This window comes from Macaca thibetana, chromosome 2, assembly GCF_024542745.1.
Source record: "Macaca thibetana thibetana isolate TM-01 chromosome 2, ASM2454274v1, whole genome shotgun sequence".
NCBI classification, from domain to species: Eukaryota; Metazoa; Chordata; class Mammalia; order Primates; family Cercopithecidae; genus Macaca; species Macaca thibetana.
Window position 1 is genome coordinate 192,049,916 of NC_065579.1, and position 22,649 is coordinate 192,072,564.

The window sequence follows — 22,649 nt, forward strand, 5'->3', positions numbered from 1 at the left end:
ATGCCCTACCCACAGGAGATATCTGTGGAGTTAGAGACCTGGTTGGCGTCTAGAGATAGTGAAATATTTCAGAATATTCACACTCAGTATAAAATATAAGGCAAACTTGGAGGGAAAACAGGATCCCTGAATGGCATTGAGTGTCCTACTGAGGTTGCGGTGTTCCCACATAATGGGAACGACTTGTGTGGTCTATGCTATTTATGAGCATCATTAATTAGTGAACTAAGAGAGACACGGTAATGTTTGGGAAAGAGTAGGGGCTTTAACTTTTGGCTTCAACTTTCAATAGTTGTGACTGTTAAGTACATCTCTTAATTTAAAGTCTTGATTTGTTTAAAATTAATGTGAAAAATGAAAAATACAATCTACCTAATAGGTTGTTTTGTTTTTTTGTTTGTTTGTTTGTATTTAAATAAGAAACTACAAAACACGAGTCATAGAGATACTATACCTACTTAACCCCCTTGAAATATCTGTTTTATTCCTGAAAGATAAATGGATCTGAAACAATATGGCAAACCTTTCAAGTTCTATGAATGGAGGAAACATTCTCTGAAAGGCCAATCCAAAATCAGATGCATGTTCTTGGGACTTGCCTTGTATAAATGGCAGGTTTGAGGTGGGGTTGGGAAAGAAGCAAGACTGCATTCACCTCAACATTTTTATGCATTTAGGTCTGCTGGCATTATTTTGTCACTACCATGTGGCAGTAAGCTAGCAGTATTTCTTCAGATCACAATTAGCCAGGAAACATTAGGCTTTCCATACAAATCAAGATTCTTCAGATATAAATACAAGATCTACTTCAAGCCCTCAGATTTTTTCCACTCTGTAATTTTCCAAAAGAATAACTGGTGGTCCAAGTAGGGAGGTATAAGACATTTTTTTTCCCCCTCTACTGATCTGCACAGCACATGAGCTTTAAATATCCATAGTCCTCCTAGGACATAAATATCAAAATAATGTGAGGGCCACTGGGTCCCTGAAAATAGAGGCAGTGAAGTACTTGAATGAGTTTCCAGGACTGTTTCTGTATTTACTAAAGCTGGGTATTTTCCTTTGAGATAAGCTCAGTTTTATGGCTGCAGGCAAGATACTGACTGGGTTGTCATGAGGAGAAAGCCTTCCTGAAGGGCAGGCAGGAGGTGAGTTTAACACAGCAAGGACAAGAAAGTGGCAACTAAATGTACAGTATTGCTCTTCCTGACCCATAGCCAATGTGCTCAGACTCTTGGGGAACAATTATAATCAATAAGCTTAATTGCTCTTACACATTTCTTTATAGTTTAGGAAGTATGGTCACATTAATTATCTCTTTATCTTTAGTATTTAATAGATTTCTATGTTTTTCTTGGACGTTCTCACTTGATCTTTACATCACTCCATAAGGTAGGAGGCCAGAGATTGTTATCTTCATCGGAAGGAAACTGAGGCTCAGAAACTTACTTAAGGTCTCTATGCATTTGCAACGAAGGCAGAATAAGAACAGATTTCCAGATTTCTGGGCTTGCCATTATTTTTACAGAAAGCATTGTTTTGAAGAAGCAGAAATGCAGTGCCTGGCCTAAATCTATGACCACATAAAAACTACTCGGAGAAGCATTTCCTTCTGGCAGCCAAGCATGAGCTGAGCTCCAGGAGGAAATGGAGGAGAGGAACAAATTGGTGCTTGTCGTTCCTTCGGTGAATACAATTTATGTGTTCCCAATCGCCACCTGGGATGATTTTTGTTCAGGAGAAAGATTCTGAAAAAAATCTCAAATATAAATTTTATTAAAAACCTAAAGCAAAAAGATTGATAAATTGTTCTGACAAGTCACATAAAATAAATACATCTATTAACTTTCTGGGGAGAAAGAAACATCCACTTGGAAAAACTGAGGCTGCTTGAAAAAGTACAGGAGGGAAAAGCCAAAAAAAGAAATGAACAGTGACTATTATTGAATCCCGAAGAAATTATAACTTGGGGTGGAGGGGGCAGGGAACATAATTGGAAGGACTGGAACATGACTGGAAGTTCCCATAGGAAATCAAATCCCCGTTCTCTCGGCTGGCATTGGATTTTTGCCCTTGCTATATTTTATGTCTCTTGAGGGCTCCAGTGACCTAACGCCCCATGACCTTCTAGCCAAAAAACAGTAGTGCCACAATTTCCACTTCAATTGAGAAGGAAGCAATAATAGCTAGGCTGCCGGGCTGAGGATGTCCACCCCAAGAAAGGCGTTCCACTCCGTTTCCGTACACATGGAGGAGGGCGAGGGAATGGGCCACAGTGCTGTGATTGTCCCGCCCCCCGGAAAACATTCGGCCTCAGTGCAGTCTCCCCTGCGGTGAAATGAGGGCAGCCGTCCCAGTGAGAAGCCAGGCTGTCAAAACTCTAACTCCAACTTTTTCTTGCCCAGAGTTAAGTAAGTTGTTTCTTATTTCTCAATGAGAAAAAGTCTAACTCTTTGGAAGCATTGGTGCGCGTAGCATTTCATCCAACAGCCAGAAAGGACAGTAAGTCTTAGAAGCAAACCGCTACTAGGAAGACCTTGATGCTCCTGCTATCGCAGAGGGATAGTAACACCTTCAGGCCTACCCCAGGCGATTGATTAAAATAAAGCTGCTGGCATAAGGAGTTCCCAGGATATAAAACTCCCCAAATCAAATCTCTGCAGTCAGTAGCTACTTAGTCTAGGGGCAAAGAATTTGATATGATTTAGTGGCTCTTGAGGGCATTATAACTCAGTACAATAAATGCTAATAAATGTTGTCCTGAGTTAGCAAGGAAAATACATGATGTGGTATAGCATATTAAGAGGATAAGAAAACACGTAATGTATTTTAAAACCACCCAAATGTTCAATCAAATCAAGTCAATCAACATACATTTGTTGTTGGATACTCTGTGGATTAACAGAAACAAATGGAAATGTTCTCTTGCCTCCATATGCTTGCTGTTATTTTAGGGACAAAGACAGCCATACATGAATATATTTAATAGAAGACTGTCATAGGTGCTATGATTAACATTTAAACAATCTTATGACAGTATAGGAGAGGGGATGAATTTCGAATAGTGACATTTGTGACTGGCTTGTAAGGAGGTGAGATTTTGTCTGAGTCATACATAAATCTACTACATAATTTCAGATTAATGAGAAAACTTGAATTAAGATCAATAGGAAAAACATATTGGGCAAACAGAAGGAATGGCAAATAGATAACAGCCACGTGTGACTTGGGAGTTAGGGCATGTGAGAGCAGAGGTAGAGGGAGAAGGTTGAAATATAGGTTGGGGTCATCTAATGGAAATTTTTAAATGTTAGGCTAAGTAATTGGCATTTATTCTAAGCAATAGGAAGTGAATGTTTTACAACAGGTTAAGGGCAATAACTCTAGCAGTAGTGTGTAGTATTGATTGGGGAAGGAGACCAATAAGGTGATCATTGCAGTGTGTAGAAGAGAAGTCAGGTCAGGACTAGGCAGTGGTGATAGAAAGATCTATGCAAGAGATAGTTTGGAAATGATTCAAATTTTATAAGTACCCAAAATTCCTCATAGACCAAACCCATACAGGTGTGTTCAGTAGAATATTTTGATGGTGGTTTGAATGTACAGAATAAATTGTATTAGGAATGAATCTTCATCCAAAGGAAGAGAAATAGGATAATAACTCACCATTAAATGAGTCATTTTAAAAACTGCATTAGATGGTGTGTATGTATAGAGATCACAGGGTGTGTGTAAAGTGGGAAAAATTAAATTAGTTAATTACACATGATGATGCTTTGGACAAATTTATTGATCTCTTTTAGTCTCAGCATCCACAAATTTAAATTAAGAGTAATTGGGTCCAGGCATGGTGACTCACACCTGTAAACCCAGCCCTTTGGGAGGCAGGGGTGGGAGAACTGCTTGAAGCCAGGAATTTGAGACCAGCCTGGGAGACAATGCAAGACCCTGTCTCTACACAAATTAAAATAATTAGCTGGACATGGTGGTGCGTGCCTGTTGTCCCACCTGCTCAGGAAGATCACTTGAGTCCAGGAGTTCAAGGCTGCAGTGAGCTATGATCATACCACTGTACTCTAGCATGGATGACAGAGTGAAGCCCTGTCTCTTTAAAAAAACAAACAAAAAAAGCATTGGACAAAATAATTTCAAAAGTTATATTCCAATATACATATTCTTTGCATATAAGAAATAACTTCTTATTAAACAGGCAGAGAGAATATTCTAAATTAAAATATCTTCCTAAAAGCAGAATTAAAATATGTTCAATCAAATAACTACCCCTAATGATTCTCACATATTTGTGAATACGTGCATCTACTATTTTAATTGTCCCCTCTGTGTCTATAACCCCAAAGCATAAGGCTTACATACATTTCTAAAGGGATGATGAAACCGATCTAGGAGTTTTTATATTTTAACTTTTACTGCTCAATTTTATGGTCAGATATATTTTATGAAAAGCATTACTCTTTGAATCAATACTGTGTTTACAACATTAATTGAATAAATAATGAAAATACCCATTAAAAAAGGCAAGAAGATTAAGCAATTTATAAATAACCATTTTAAAGCTGCAGCTGAGTGATCGATTATGGCATAAACTTATTTTTGCCTTTAAAAAATGTTCTATGTCCCCTAAAAAGATTGCAGTTTTCATAAAAGACAAATTATGTGTGTTTGTCAAAAAATGTATTACTCAAAAATTTCTGCAAAAATTTTAGGATGCAAACGATTAAATCATCCAAGCATTATTGACTTCTTCTGATATATGACCTCTTTGAGGCTAGTATAGTATCAGGCCTTTTAGAAGAACTCAATTTCATAAAAATGAAACAAGCAGTTAGAAAATATGTGTATTTTTGGAAATAATTTTCCTGACTTTTGTGTCTAAAATAATCCCAGGAACTTAGGCATGTAGAAAGAGTTTTGATTTATAGGAAAAGTGCCAGCATCATATTTTTGTCTTTATAAAATGACTTCATTCAATGAATATCACAGGCAAATTAAAAAATATAGCTAGCCATTGGGTAGAATGAACAGTAGAAGATAAAAATAAGTCAATATTGTTTGTTTTCTTTTTAATTTTTCACAAATTACATCATTTCCTCCTACCCTCTGGTTCCTTCAAGGGTGTTGCTTGTATCTCCACTGGTTTCAAAATTTAAAATAATGTGCTCCATGTCGTCAGGATACACAGTCCCCAAACAGTCCCCAGAATCAAAACAGATTCAGCCATTTTTATTGTATATACAACACTAAATAAATGTCTAGAAACATCTGCATGACTAATCAAATATTTCTCTTTCATCCAGGTGTCAGAATATAATGATCTGAGTTTAAAATGGAATATTTTAAAAATTCATTAATATCTGCATTACTGATTGAGTATATGCATTAAGTTGCAAAAGATAAATGGTGGTAGAAATAGAATTTGATTCCAAGTCCTCACTGCTGACCATACACTTCCTTTTAATTGTGACTGTTCCCTATATGGTTCTTAGAGTCACTGTTGCCCTGAGGCTTGGGGGTAGAGTTGTCAAAACAGACAAGACAACAAAAGTGGCAAATTTCTACCCTTTAAGCTCAAATGACCTGAGTCAGCAATGACCAGCATGCCCCACTCCCTTCCCACATGATATAAAATACCTCCTGTTTGGGGCAGATGAAAAGAAGGTGGAATAGTCTACAGGTTAGAGGCAGACATCCTACCTCCCCTCCACAACAACTACCTTCACTCATAGATAAGTCTGAAAGACAGAATAAAATTACATAGTATCCTTTTTAAGTTTGGGCATCACAGAGTTAAGATAATAGGTGCCCCACTTCCTAGATGAAAACTGAGGAGATGGCAAGCTTCATAGGAAACTTTCATGTGTTGTCGTGGTGTGTGTTAGTCACAGAATAGAAAGGGTGTCACAAAATGTTTAGGCACAAGAAGGTCCAAGGCAATCCACCGTGTCTCCCATGAGGCATAAGTAGCAAGGGAACCCCACTCCACTGTTTCTAGGTGCGGCAGCCCCACAGGGGATTAGATGAGGACGTGGCTCACTCTCAGCCGACAGGAACTGGGATGTTACAAAATACCAAATGGGACAACTTACATCCAGAGCAGTGGCCAACGTCACACCCGTTAAACCAATTACACACCCATTTTAGGATCGAGAGGTAGACGTTCCTCCCGTGTCTGTGACTCAGTACTATTTTCATAAACCTCTTAAACCCTCTACTCAACCGTTAACAGTTTAACATCAACCCAGAGAAAATTTTTGAGAAAAATTAAGTTTTACAGCCAAGGTAATTTTAATATCTGTCAAATTTTCTGAATTTTTCCAGTAGTAGTTAAAGTGTCAGTCAGACTGAGGGTGAAAGTTAGATATTAAATCTTTTATAGAATAAATGAAAACATTTATAAAGTTGTACATCTCTTATTCTTAGCATGCACTTCCTATCTTTCATAAAAGAAATAGAGATATTAATCAGGGTACATATTTATTACATAAAACTTTATCTCTGCATAATTAGCTGTTCAAATTTGTCTGTGTCTGAAAAACTATCTAGGTACCATTAAGTAATTTGGGGTACAAAAGTTGCTATTTTCCACAATATTTGTAAATTTTCCTCATTCTCATTGACAAAGCTGCATGGATATTTGGATAAGCACTTGTTTAAATCACAAGTCCAAGATGTATTGCTTTATGTAGGGAATGAACTGAGAGTAGATTGCCTGATTTCACTGAACCTATGGAAAATAAGAATATCAATATTTATCTTATAATAGCTTACGATTGCTGTGAAATTAAATAATATTATGTAAAGACAGGTGTTTAATAGCTGCTCATTTTTCTGTTCTTCCTTATAACCCGAACTTTAAGGCACACGGCATCTGGAGTGGTGCTTTGCAAATGCTTGGGTCTTGAAAAATACTGTTGAGAAATTGGACCAGTGCAGCTCTCCCTAGCACAGTGCAGCTGGTGCTACTTCTTCCACCTTCGCCTCTTTCAACAGCCTCCTACCGTTAGCCTTTGCTTAGCCGGTCAATCCATGATAGCCTTTTTACTTCATGGCTTTGTTAAACATGCTGATGAATTCCTGTACCACCTAAAACTTCCTGAAGCAAAATTAAAATATTAAAATGAGATATCAATTCACCCAACCTATTTTATTCTAACCCATTTGATAACCATTTCCTCTACCCCCCTTTTCTTTTTCTTTCTTTTTTTTTTTTGAGACAAAGTCTCACTTTATTGCCCAGGCTGGAGTGCGGTGGTGCAATCTTGGCTCACTGCAACCTCCACCTCCCTGGTTCAAGCAATTCTCCTGTCTCAGCCTCCCAAATAGCTGGTATTACAGGTGCCTGCCACCACGCCCAACTAATTGTTTTGCATTTTTAGTAGAGACGGGGTTTCACCATGTTGGCCAGGCTGGTTTCAAACTTCTGACCTCAGGTGATCTGCCTGCCTTGGTCTCCCAAAGTGGTGGGATTACAGGCGTGAGCCACCATGCCCGGCCTCTACTTTCATACACTCTCAGAAGAGTCTGTTTATTGTGCGTGTAGGAATATTAGACTGTTATATAAAGAAAAATAAAATATCTTCTATCATGTAAAACATTTCAGCTATATGCCAAGGTTTTACATCCCTTCTAAAATTGACAAAAAGCCAACAGAACATCATGTTTAACTTTGAATAACAAATATGATTACTTAATTGCTAACAAGACTAAGAAGTGAAATCCACTTAGGTAAATAATGTTCCAGTGATCAAGTTAGAAAGCAATTATGACCTAATGAGGGTGTGGTTTTGTTTTCTGTCCCCAAATCACTCCAAATTTAAAGTTCTGTGTGAACCAAAAGCAAGACTCAACAAATAATTAATACAAGCATTATTCATTGATTTATGGTAACATATATAATTGCTCATGCGATTCTACTGTAGCCTTAAGTCTAACAGCATAATGCAATGGTACCTACTTGAGTTATGATGTAAAGCCTTACAAGTTTCGATCAGCCCTTTGCCCTGTCAGAATTTTCAACACATAGTGCCTCACAACTTATTTAAGGACAGAGAGCAAACACTTTTTAATACCCTTAGGTTTTTTTCACATAGATTGAGCACAAGTCACAGCACTTTTTCAGAACATGAAGTACTTTTAAAAATAACTGGCTGTACAACTATAGCTTCTGTTTTCTCAAAAATACATGTATTAGTTCATTTTCACATTACTGATAAAGACATACCTGAGACTGGGAGGAAAAAGAGGTTTAATTGGACTCACAGTACCACATGACTGGGGAGGCCTCACAATCATGGCAGGAGGTAAAAGGCCCTTCTTACTTGGTGGCAGCAAGAGAAAATGAGGAGGAAGCAAAAGTGGAAACCCATGATAAACCCATCAGGTCTCATGAGGCTTATTCACTATCACAAAAATAGCACGGGAAAGACCTGCCCCCATAATTCTATTGCCTCCCCCGGGCCCCTCCCATAGCACATGAGAATTCTGGGAGATACAGTTCAAGTTGAGATTTGGGTGGGGACACAGCCAAACCATATCAATGTATTTGTAAGGTGCATATTTATAATACAGATATGAAAAGCAATGACAAAATATGAATTACAATAAACATCATTATTTTTAATGCCCAAGAAAATGTTGGTTGGGTTACTTTAATATTTTCTTTTCATTGGAATAAAACAAATTTTAAAATCTTTGCACAGTATTTTTTATTATCCTTCAACTTAAAATCCTTCTTTTGCCTTTGAGATCCTTTAAATAATAGGAGTTGTTTTCCCCCTCTAATAAACCACAAGAACCCTTTGTTCATTTTCTTCTAGTCTTCAAAAAATGCCTCAAGAGACTCTTTTAAAGAAAATTGGGTAGATAATTACCAAAACAATTCTACTGGAATACAAATGCTCAAAAATCATTTTCCTGTAGGTCTTCTGAAAGGACTTTTCATTCGGCATGTTTGAGGGCTCTTGGGGATAACTGCCTTTGCTTGCAATTTGGATTTGGATTTGGACTTTAAACCATGTAGCAATGTGTGGAAGGAAAATCTTGGGGCCCCCAAACTACTAAGCTAAAGAGACAAGTCAAGCGGGGAACTACTCAGTGCAAACCTTCCTCCCATTCTGTTCAAAGCCATCCCTCTGTTCACTGAGATGGATGCTTATCTGATGGCCTCCTTTGGAAAGGCTTCTCAGAAACTCAAAAGAATGCAACCATTTGTCCCTCACCTACCTGTGACCTGGAAAGCCCCTCGCTGCTTCTAGTTGTCCCCGCCTTTCTGGACGGAACCAATGTACTTCTTACATATATTGATTGATGTCTCATGTCTCCCTGAAATTCATAGAACCAAGCTGTGTCCCGGACACCTTGGGCACATGTTGGCAGAACTTCCTGAGACTGTGTCACGGGTATGCATCCTCAAACTTGGCAACATAAACTAACATAAACTTTCTAAACTAACTGAGAGCTACCTCAGAGTTTCAGTGTTCACAAATGCAACCAAAATTCTATGTAGTGATAATTTGTGCATTTTTGGTAGTGGAGGAGGAGAGGGTGGGCTGTAAGCAAGGGATCTCCAAGTGAATGTGTGGTACGGGTGCTGTGTCATTTTTATGATTTACTTTCACAGGAATTCCGTTTGAGCAGATTGGTGAGCTGTTAATTTCACCCCCCTCAGACAATCCTGCAGGCAGCTACCCCCTCTCTCCCAACACTTAGCTACTTGGGGTACAGTATTTCAAAACTTCACAGGGACCTCAGGAACATTTTGGTGGTGTTTTCATTAGAAAATTAAACTCAGATGGGATGACCCTGTCTTAATACAATGGCAGTTCTTAGGATAAATTAGTAGGCTCCATGTATTAGCATCATCTAATTTTGGATAATAAAATCTCTATGCTCTTTTTTGAGCACAGCTAATGGAAGTCAGTCTAACATTCCGCTTGCTGACCACATCTATCTCCCATGATGGTGAGAAATTAATTTCTATTCTATTCAGTATTAAAAAGTTACTTTAACTGCTGGATCTACTAAGTAAGTGAAATCCTGCTCCTCATCCAGACCCCAAGAAGCCACAGAATAGGCTTAACCTTTTATCCTGGATAAAAAGGTCTTTCAGTAGGTTCATTGGGGATTTTCTTGGATTTTAGGAGCGGACATAAGACTGAAGATAAAGAGAAACATGCAGGAAGAGAATGACAATCAAAAGTTTGAAGAAACGGGAAGCTGCATATGGTTATTGTTGTAAATTGGCACAACAGTTTGTGGGTGTTAAGGGGATCAACAGAACTCATTGTGTCTGGCACAGGCAGGAGTGATTCGGTTTGTTTGTTGTTAATGGTGTGTGAGTGTGTGTGTGTGTGTCTGATTTTGTGAACATGAAAAATATAATGCCCTTAATAACGGCAAAGGTGACCAATCTTCTGAGACCATAAGCTACTCCAGGGAAGTAGGTTATCAACACATGTTCAAAGTACGTAGCTTGATGAATAGCGGCCACTTACTAAGTGCTTGTTGAACGTTTAAACAACAGCTCAGAAGAGCCTCCAGACTTTCAGTCCCCAGGTGCTTGTGCCCCTACCAATTCAAGAAAAGAAATTTAACACGTTCCTCTTTGCCCTGAGACAACTTAGTGTGTTTTATTCGTAGAGATCTAGGGGAGGAGAACAAAATCCAAGGTGTGCAACATGCCTGGGTCCTCTCCACAAACTCACACCCCAGAGACCCAAAATCTTGGGTCACCTGAGGATCACTCACGGAGGGGCAACATCTGAGTGGCTGCCCCCCCTGCAGCCTAATTTTTAAATATCTAGTTTTTAAAGATTTAAATTGGTAACTTCTAATTTTTGAAATTATATTGACTTTTATATTTTCTTAAATCTGTAATGGCTTTTGAGATCTCTAATTTTCTTGCTTGTGATGTCCACATTCAATCTTCTATGAACTAGAGTGAGTATTTTCTGTAGATGTTCCTTGCTGATATATAAATATTAAACTATATAATCTTTATGCCAGTGCACTCAACTGTGGCGGAGAGCAATTTTGCTGGCATTCAAACTGTGGTGTTATGCTGGAAGCTAGAAGTTGAGCCTAATATTATAACAGAGTAGAGTCACCTTCTATCTTTGGTATGCTTGTATCTGAACACTTCCCCAACCTCCCAGACCTTATCTATTGCACATATCCATGAAAAGTCTAGCTGGAGGATATTACATTTGAATATGTTTAGAGTATCTGAGGAAAATACTATCAAACCCTGGTGTCTGAATTCCTACAACTCACCGACAGCATCTGTAGTTTAGCTTTCGGTGGAAATCTTTTCTAGTTTTCAGGTACATTGGTTATTAGTTGAGAGCTTGTTTCTTTACCTGAGTGTTTAAATATAAGCTAAAAGACTAAAAGTCTTTTCTTTGCAAGTTCTCATATTTTAGAAATGTTTCCTTTTTACAACAGTTATTTGCTGACCCAAAAGATGTTACACACCAATGGACAAAGAAGCAAAGAGAAGAATAAAATATCCTCACTAAAATGAAAATGCACTGCAGAGAGTTTCAAGATTGTACATTACAGGTACCTTAAGGAGTACTAGTTTAATCCTTGGCCTCTCCCTGACTGTCAGACTACAAAAGAATATCAAAGTTTCTCTTGACATGTTTATTATGCTCTCCCACATGACCTTCAAATCATCAGGGCCATAGCACTCTGCCCATTCCCCCCGTTTTTTTCCTCCTCCTGCATTACCCATTTCAGTAATTCGTGAATATATGTTGCCCCATAACAAATTATCCCGTAATCAATGACTGAAAACAACAAACATTTACTTCCTTCACAGTTTCTTTGAGTCAGGAATTTGGAAGCAGCTTGTTGGCGCGATTCTGGTTCAGGGTCTCTCATGAGGTTATAATCAGGATGTCGTCCAGGCCTACAGGCAGCCAAAGACTCAGAGATGCTATCGGATCCCATTCCAACGTGGTTCACTGACGTTGCTGGCAAATGTGGGAAAAGCCTCAGGTTCTCTTTACATGGCACTGTCCTCGGGCTGCTTTATTATTCTTATGACAGGTTGTTTGGCTTTTTTTAGAACAGAGGGTCAGAGAGAGAGATCCAAAAGAGAGAGAATCCAGTAGAAGCTATGCTCTTTGTGACCTAGCCTTGGAAGCCACATAGCATCACTCCTGTCACATTATTTTCATTGGAATGGAGTTCCTGGGTTGGGCCTACATCTAAGGCAAGAGTAATTAGGCTTCACCTTTCGAAGGGAGGAGTGTCAAAAATTTGCAAACATGTTTTAAAATGAGAACAGATGAGATTCAATAAATCATGCTGATTTTACATACTAAAGGGTGTCTATAGATCCTTTTCTGTTCATATGTTTTCTCTCTTTCCTACTTTAGGTCCTCAAGACACCTGATTTTTAACAGGTTCCTTATATCCTATCTTGGGTTTAATATCTCCACAACGCACCAGCGAAATCTTGCTAAATCTGATCATGTCTCTCTGCTCCTTAAAACTCTTAATCTGATCTCTGTGACACAACAACAAACCACAAGCACCGTACCCTAAAGCATGGTGGGCCCTAGGCATTGTGCCTGCTATGACTATAACAGTCCTTCATGCCTCCAACCTATGACTCTATACTCAAAACTCTTCCCTTTTCTGCTTTAAATTATGTATTTTTTATATTTAACATTTGTAATTTATTGAATATATGATACTATTTAAGGCACTGTTCTCCTCTGTAAACCAGAGGTCACAAAACTTTTTCTGTGAAGGCACAACTAGTACATATCTTCACCTTTGTGGGACATTCTGTCTCTGTCATGACAACTAAACTCGGTTGTAACAATGGGGCTGACTCTGTTCAAATAAAACTTTATTCGTAATATAGGTAGTGGCTAGATTTGGCCCATAGGCTGAATGAAGTTTGCTGATCCCTGCTGTATACTAGCCTTTTCTTGAATTACATGCCCCCAAATAACATGTTAGTTTGTCTAGATAACATTTATGATTGACCTTCAAGAGTCACCTCAGGTGTTGTCTCCTATATGATTTTTTTCAAGTGCTTTTCGGTTCGAATAATGGCCTTTGTTCTGTGGTTCCATAGCAGCCTGTGTGGACTATTATGGCATTATCACACAAAAATGAATGTCAGCTTTCTGAAAATCTTCCGCATTATGCTGCCAGATTTTTTTCATTTTTGAATTCCCATTGCCAAGCATAGTTCCTGGCTAATGTGTTGAACTGAATTGCGTCAGAGAAGGACTAATGCACAGAAGATTCTTAGCAAAATATAATTTAGAAAGGGATTATATCATATAACAAGTATCTTTTCATTTTCTGCCATACACAGTTTGTTAATATGCCATTTTATTTTATGCAATCAAAGCAATGGGGTCTGAGGACTTTGGAGTGACAGATCCAGAGTTGAATATATGAAACTTTTTCTACCTGTTGATTCTCTGTTACAAAGAAACATTCTGTGGTGGCTCACAGCTGTAATCCCAGCCTGTAATCCCAGCATTGGGGGAGGCAGAGGCAAGAGGGTAATTTGGACCTAGGAGTTTAAGGCCTCCCTGGGCAATACAGTGAGGCCCTGATTGCTACAAAAAGAAAAAGAAAAGGCAAAAAAGCCAAAAACAAAGAAACATTCGGCCAAGGAATATGATCTATACCGAAAAGTCTCAACAGTGTCTGCTTCTTAGAATTAGGTATAGAATTGGTGTGTGGGTCTGCATGCATGCACACACACACACACACACACACACGCCCAGAGATTTCCATTCAACAGGCCTGTAATGGTGCAGAGAATTCTGATTCCAGAGGACCAGTAAGTAATTCAAACATACACTCGGGGTTGAGAATTACTGAGTTATGTTCACATCTAAAAGTATAAATCTGATATAGAAAAATTGCAAATAATATTTCAGATATGATCTCATAAAGAAAAAAAAAACTGCATGGGAAGAATTAGACTGCCTAGGAGTGACTCTTGGATATATTATGCGGCATAATTGTATGACCGTAGGTAACTTACTTGCTGTGAATTCTCCCCGGGTTTTCTCAGCATTAAAATGAGATGATTGGTTGATACTTCGATTCCATCAGTTTGCCCCCTCATACTTCTATTCTACTAGTCCTTAAGTGGTTACCAAGTATCATAAACTAACCACTCCAAAACGTAATGGCTTAACACAATGACACACATACTTTGCTTACTAATATGTACTTTGGGGACAGCTTTGCTCTGCTCCAGTGTGTATCCACTGTGATAGCTCAAAAACTGGAGTTTATAATCATCAGAAGTCTGATCATCACTCATTTACTAATCCGGTGGCTGATACAGTTAATTGGGACATTTCAAGCAGCTAAGGCTGTGGTCAGAAGACTTATTCATGGTCTTTCCACACGACTGCGTGACTTTCCTGCAACATCACTGCTAGGTTCCCAGGTCAAGCATTCCAAACGACAGAGTCAGGTAGAAGCTTTTTCAGCATGTGTGACTTAGGTTCAGAAAACCTTCGGCATTGCTTCTACTTCATCCTGTTCATCAAAATAGTTACGAAGACCCTCCCAACCTCAAGATAAAGGGACATAGACCTTCCCTCTTAAGGGAGTGACACTTTTCTGGAAGAATACACAAAACAAGAAATGCTCTTGCAGCCTTTTTTTTTTTTTTTTTTTGGATGCAATTTACTACAGTGTAAAGTTTTTGGGTTTTTTTTTTTTTTTTTTTTTTTTTTTTTTTTTTAACTATGGTTGAACATATTTTTGCAGTAAGGTTTGAGAGACAGTATGTACAGCTAAACAGGTTTTACCAAGAAGTTAGAGAGAACACATTACTTAAATTCAGAAATAAAAAGCATAATGTAACTCTAGTAAACTGCAAAGTAAAATCTTATGTTTAATATAATAGGTGAGAATGTTGCTCCCTAACGCTATAAAGGAACAGGACCAGGGCAACAACAGTTGTGCTGTAAGAGTGGTATCGGTGGCACTTTGCAGAAGAAAGGATATGAAAGTTCTTGGCAGAGACTCCTAGTTGCCTGCTCCATTTCCCTCTTCTTCTATTCGGGAATCCCAAATTTTAGCTGTGCACATGACCTAATGGAACAAAGCCTCTATTTATAAGCTTCCCTTGTAGTCAGGTGTGGCATTACGATAAAGTGTTGGCTAAGAGTGCTATGTACGACATCTGGAATGTATTTTAGATGGAGGGAGACACACCTCACTCTGCGTTCTGTTACTGTCAGTCTTTCTGATAGCTTGAATTTTATAGCTGCCTATTGAAGAGTCACACTGGAGCATGAAGCAAAACACTAGGGATGGATCTCCAATGATGATAAACTCACTGTTCCAACAGTGACCGTGTTCCTCTCCCCACACTTCATTTTCATGAGAAAACAATAAGACTGCATCTTAGTCAATATTATGACAGATTCAGTCACATTCAATTGAACCTAATCCTAACCAATACAGAAATTAGGTCTTATTCTTATATGTAGTGTTGACTACATTGTAATTATTGCTAAGTTTTTGGTGTTGTCTCACATGCCATCACATTAACAGTATTGATTAAGGCCCTCAGAAGCTAAAATTTATCCTATACTATCACCATGTCTCCTCCTTGAGGTTTTGATTGTTCTACATGCAATCCAAACTTGAATACACTTTATAACTTTTGGCTAAATGGTTTGAGCTATTCACATTCAATTTGAGTTTTCTATTATGTAAAATAGAAATAGTCTATTTCATAATATTTTGAGGAAAATCACATGAGATAATAGAAGAAAATATCTTGGGCAATTGCCTGAAATATGAAATAGCTATTATTATTATTATTATTATTTTTGTGTTCGTAATGACTGTGGTGATTCATAGCTCTTTTTCAACAATAATTTCTTTCTGAATTGATCACCTGGCAGTTGTAAACATTGGGGAAACATATTGTTTCAAAGGAGAAATGATGACTGCAGTCATGAATGCGTGTCTGTTCTCTTTCATTTGCACTTCTCATCCTTTTGCAGGTAGATCATGCTCTGGCTACAAGGCCAGGCACCTAACAGAGGGGCACATGCCCATGAGTGGCTCGGCGGACCTCATGCTTATGGCCACAGAGGCTGGTCCAGACAAAGGGACATGCACAGAAACCAGGTAGTGCAATCAAAATACCAATCAGGAATTTTTTGTCAGGGGGCCGAGCAGGGATAGAGGAAATTCTTGTAATTATGTGCAAATAATCAGCCTCTGGGAACCACTGTCAACAACAAAAGAAAATGAAGCTTTGTGCAGAAAAAATATCTATGATGTGGGCATCTGTGAGGCAGACAGAAAGACAGACAGACACATACACACTCTTGGTATTTATTAAGTCAACGATACCAGATATTTCTTTTATACCAGTTCACTCTGTACCAACTTTATGAGCCAAAATTTTTGTATTTTGCTCGAATTGCTTGCATTGAGTTTCTAGTTCTTGTAATTAAATGAGTTCTGGCTATGTCAATGAGGAATTAGATCAGGCGAGCAGAGCTACTGGGAAATGTTAGGTGAATCTCATTATTTGGAGAGAAAAATGGGTTAGAAATATTGTGATTACATTTTGTGTGTGTGCATGTGTGTGTAAGGTCAGATCATACAAATGGTATAAACACACCTAGTAAAAACAATGTTTCTTTTTCCAAATTTAAACTTTAGATTTTACCATATTTTTCTAATGTCCATTTATTCAACTACCTGAAACCGCAACATGTAAGCCATGCATTTAAATTCCAATCAATCAACTTATCCCAAAGCCTGATTTGTGTTATTAACAGCAGGCTGTAAGGTTATTAAGGGCTAGTTACATACCACGCAATGATTGAGAAGGTGCTCGTATTTTCCTGCAAGCCTCATGCAGCAAGCAGGCAGCTTGGCTTTGAAGATCAAAGTCAGTCTTATCTTTTGATTCTAATCTTTTATATTCCTCATAAAGCATAATCTTTAAAATTAAGAAATCATTTTAATTTTGAAACTTTTAAAACACTTTCAAAACGGTTTCATATAAATCACAGTAAGCCCTTTCTTACTGAATGGGGTATTAATGAAGGAAGGCTTACATAGCTATTGTGAAAACAGTCTGTTTTAGATAAGAAGAGAGCAAATATTAACCTCAAAGATTTCATGTAGGAATTGCATGAATAAAAATCCAAGTATACAATATATATGTTGATTTTTAAATGTAGCGAACCATTTTTTAAAGGGAAAGAATCCTGCATGCATATGGTGCCCCTCTTTCGGTGACCTGTGTGTGTGTGTGTGTGTGTGCATGTGTATGTGTATATACATACATACGTGTGTATATTTATATGTAATTATAAGATATGTATATGTTTCTTTTAATACACTGATTTATAGTTCTGTAAAATAGGTAAAATATTTCCTTATATACCTAAAATAAGTAAATTATCACTTTAACACTCAAACCTTGATGGGCCACTGATGTTTTATACTCATAAAATCATTCAGTCTGGCCTAGACAGTTAACCCGTCTAGATCCATACAGTCAAATTAGCCATGAAAAATCCAAATGTCCATTAAGATTGTTATTGAGTAACCGTTTTTCCCAGTTGTCTCATACTGAGACTCAGCTCTAAAATCTTACAATTCTCATCCATTTCTTCTTTCCTTTCTCCTCTTTTCTCAACGTCTTTTTCCCTCTCCATTTTCTACCTCACACTCGATTCTCTTATTTTCTGTGTTTTTTGTTTGTTTGTTTATTGCCTCGTTCACCCCTTCTTTCCTTTTTGTGAAACCAAATGTACTAACTTCCAACCACTTGAGCTTGCTCTCGAAGTCTTTTGTGAGAGCTGCAAGCTGATTATTGTGCTGAGCTTTCTTTATGACTTTCTGATGCGCTCAGAGTTCTCTTCCTATTTTTTTTTTTCTCTCCACATCTCCATTCCTAGGGATTTACTTTCAGCTCTGTTCCAGAACAGATGCTCTTTTCCACTCCCCAGGGACATCAAGAGCTTGGAGCAGAAATAATAGCTCCTCCTTACAAAAAGACAAGGTAAACTATAATAAACTAGAGCAAGCCATTTAGCAAAATTCTGAATGTTTTCTGTGCTTTAATTGCTATGTAAAAGGCAAATGGTTTCTGTCTTGATTAAGGCTATAAATGCATGGAAGTATATATAAGCCAGGATTTGAAATGCAAAACACCAGTCATTGCAACACGTGTTTGATATAAATATAAGTACTGAACAGTACATTTTTGGAATTTCTTAATTGTTTTTCCCTCGTTGTGAGCATTAACAGTTTAATCTTCAGTAAGAGATCCAGATAAGCAGGTGGAGTTTCAATGTGTAGTGGATTTAAAAGGGAGTCCAATTCCTGTGCTAAATTCAAACATCATTAAAATGGAAACATGTCACTGTGCAGTACAAAGGCAAATATCACCTCATGCTTTAAAGAAATCAGTGTTTGTATGTACTGTATTTTTTAGCATTCCAAGCTTCTGAAAGACATAAAAAAATCGAGCATGTGGGGGTTCTATAAAAGGAGATGTGTGATATCTCTACTTCAAGAAAATTGAAAATGACAGTATTGATTTAGAAGGTTAATGTGTTTTATGTCATCTCTCTTCTGTTATATATTAAAGAAAATATAAATATTGTCCTTAACTAGATTTTTAAACATTGGTATAAGTACTATATTTTGAGGAGACACTTCCCCAAACATAAAAATGAGAGGATTTATGCAACACAATGACATTCTCATTTCAAATAGCAAATCTAAATAAGGCTCCCAAAGTGTCAGAGGGAATCAGGGGAAAAATTAGTGAAAAAAGTACAAGTTTGAGAGACGGAATTCGGGTGAAATAGGTAGAAGGTGAAAAGATGAACGCAGACATTACACCCGAATGGAACAAAGCCAGAGCAAAATATGAAGATGAAACATTAAGTAACTTGAGACTGAAGCAACAACTAAATAATATTGCGTATTGTTTCATATAATCACTAGTTTCCTGAAATATTCTCCAAAGAATGTCTTATGGTCAAATATGTTGGGGAACGTTGTATTTTTGTCTCTTTATTTCAGGTTCATGTAGTAACATCTTACATCATAAATTTTGAGGACTTTGGGAAAGTTGAACTTAGTTTAACTCAGTGTTCTTAGTAATCTTTGCATTTTATACAGAAAACCACTCAAATTCATTAAAACATAAAAAGAGACATTTTTACAACTACAAGAGTTGTAGCACAAGGGTCAAAGGTACAGTCAGGCCTTACAGAGATTTCTATTAGATATTTCAGTATCACACTTCCGGTTTTTAGGAATGACAGTCTGACAGGTCAAGGTTGACAGAAGTTTCCATTTCTTGTTTAGCTACAGCTGAATTTACATTTTCTGACGCTGAAACTTATTTCATAAACTCAAATATATCAGGATAGTATTTCTTCATATTTTCATTACATTCCTACTACTCTGTTTTAATATCTCGTCTTTAAAAAAAATTCCTTTACTCCATATCCACCTCTGACTATTGCTGCACTGTTTTGCAACTGTTACGATAAAATTTTTTAAATGAAATTTTTATCCCTATTATCCCATGTTATAACACATTTTTTTTTACCTCTTTGAATCTGGCTCCTCTCTCCAAAACCCCACTGAAGCATCTAGGTCAGCAACAATCTTCGTGTCATGCTTCATCATAAACAACTTCTCAGTACTGTTGGGTAGAGTTGATCAGTCCCTCCTGGTCAAAAACAAGCAACAACAACAATAACAACAACCTTTTCATCATTTGCCTTCTCATAATACCATTGTGGTCTTCTCTTTCCATCCATCTCAAGTTCTTCTCCAGTGGCTCTTTGTTTAATATCCTGTCTGTAAATGCTGAAATGGGCCCATGTCTCTTTTCACTAAACGATTCTATGATCTCATTGATTCCCATCACTTTCAATCTATTTGTTGATGACTGGCAAACCTCTCTGTCTTGCTTACCTCTACTTAGAGCTGTAGATACCATATTACTTGACATCTCCAATAAATATCTATTCAACATTTCACATTTAGAATGTTTACAAAGGAGCTCTTGATTTTATCCCCTTATCTTTATATCAGTAAATGGTATATCGTTCACACAGCAGCTCAAGCCGAAAACCTAGGAGTCATCTTGAATTTCTTTCCCATTCACAGAATTTATTGCCATCTTTTGTTTACAATTCTCCCTTCCTCCACTCAAGACCCTCGTTAGTCTCAGAGTAATCACCCTGCTTTTCTGTTAGTTCTAGTTGAATGGTACTACAGAGAAGTTGGTCCCTTTGCTGCTGTGACTTATTCCAGTCTATAAATAATGGTCAATGCATTTAGATATTGTCATATTTAGCCACCAAATCTCATGGAATATGATCTGGGCTCTATTAGACTCACGGTAATAGATTAACTGCCCTCTTAATATTTTGCTAGCTCACACAAACTACCAGTTTCCCCTTTTGGAGCAAGTGCTTATTTCTGGGTTATAGAAATTACCTGAGATTCATATATATTCAAAATGCAATGACACGCCTTCCAATTGTCCCTGAAGTGTCTGTCATTTCCATTTTTTCAGCCACATTCCACTTGCTCTTGACATACTGCTCTTTTTCCTTCTGTAATCTGTGGTATATTCTTTCTACTCCTTTTTCTTTTTACTCTTAAGTCAATTTCTGATCTTGAATTTTGCTCTTTTTGGTTTGCATAAAGTTGTTTTTATGGGATGAAGTATAAGCCCTAGAAACAATACACTTTTACTGGGGGGTCTTGAATATAGAGACAGATTTTTTAAAATTAATGGTTGCAGCTCTGTGAGTCAATGGACAACTCATAGCAATCCACTTAGGAAGTTATCCCATTTTAAGGTTGCCAATGTTTAAGTAAGAAGTATTCATATATATCCATAGACCTGAGAATATGTACATTGCTTCAATCTCAAATGTAGCAGGCAGGTGCTAGGGTGAGAAAAGGAAAGCAGAAATGTCTAAGCCAGCAGGCCTGCAGGAGCTGGGGAAATGTCCTCAAACAGAGGTGGTGTGTGTGTCCCAACCTTAGGAGAACTACTAGCCCTCGAATTCTGTGACTCTTTCCAAGCAAGTATTTATAAGCAGAGTGAAATGAAATGGACACATATTATATTATTCAGGAAAATAACTGCTTTTAAAAGTTGTCTAAGTGTATGAAGTGATCATGGTGGCTCAGATATTCCCAAAACAGTAACTGGAAAGACAAGTCAGGCAAGACAGAAGGAAAATGTTTCTGCTCACTGCAGTTCATAGGGCGTGTGGCTGCACCCTATGGAGCTGAAAGAAATCATGTGCTCAGTGGAAATTTATGGCTTACACCTCATTGCTCCAAAAAGTCCCAGGAGAATATACTTGAACCCAAAATAGGCAGTGACAGCATTTCAACTAAACCTTGATTGTCTTTAGATACATTTGAACTTGTAAGGACTTTCAGAAAAGAAATGATCATTGATTGAGATGCTAAAATACTGTAAATAATTGATAGGATATCTATCTCAGTTTTCTTCAAAGTTTTCTGCCAAATCTTTACAAGTCTTAATAGTATTAGGTCAGTGCAAAAGTAACTACTGTTCTTGCCTTTGAAGTAATGGCAAAATATTTATTCCTAATCTCTGAACCAATGGCCCTTTCATAAACATCGACTAATGAAATGCCAACATGATTTTATATCAGTTCTTTCAGATGGGTTTTTACGTATTTATCAAATTGGTCTTGAGACTGCTCCTGAGAAATGCTATAGGTACTCCTAAATAATTACAATTTTCCTGGCCTGATATCCACCAGTCTTTAAAACCATCACAGCCATATACAGGCTTTATTTTTAGTTTGTTCTTATAGAATGCCTGCTAAGATCTTGATGAAATGGATTTTACAGTTATCTCCTAAATGAGTGAGAAGGGGAAACAATAAAAACTTAGATTGTAAATTTGCATTTTTGTTTAAGAAAATTGCAAACCTCCCGCATTATACAATTGAAAACAATATAAACAATTCATGAGTCATAGAACTGAGATTTTTCTCATGGTTGAAAACATTTTTTGAAGTTCATATCAGCATATTTAAAGTGAAATGGATAAATGAGACAGTTATACAGTATTACTTGAAAAATTTAAAAAAAATCACTCACTTCAACTTTGGAGACTTTTTAAAAACCTAACTTGTTCTAAATATTTTTAGGGCTCTGTGCTTTATTCATCAATGACCTAAACTAAAACTAAACTAAAACTATTACAGAGCTGCAGAGAATTTTCTGGTGGGTATTGGGCTATTGTGTGGGGTTGAAGGAGGCAGTTTCTTAACCTAGGAACTGGTACCACTTTTCATTTCACCTTCATTTCCACACAAGTTTTATATACCACTTGAATTTGCCCAGTTGGTCTTCAAAGAGCACAGGTGTATAATATGGGCTTTACTAACCTCTACTAAGCAATATATTTTATTCTCATATTTATTCAAGAGTGGAGAGAACCACACAATGTCTTTAACTTTTGGGGGAAGACTCAAGAGCTCTAAGACAAATAATTTTAGTCACCTGTCTCTACAGTCTTTGCATACATGGTAAGTATGAATAAATTTCACCTTAGATAATTAGCTGAGAAA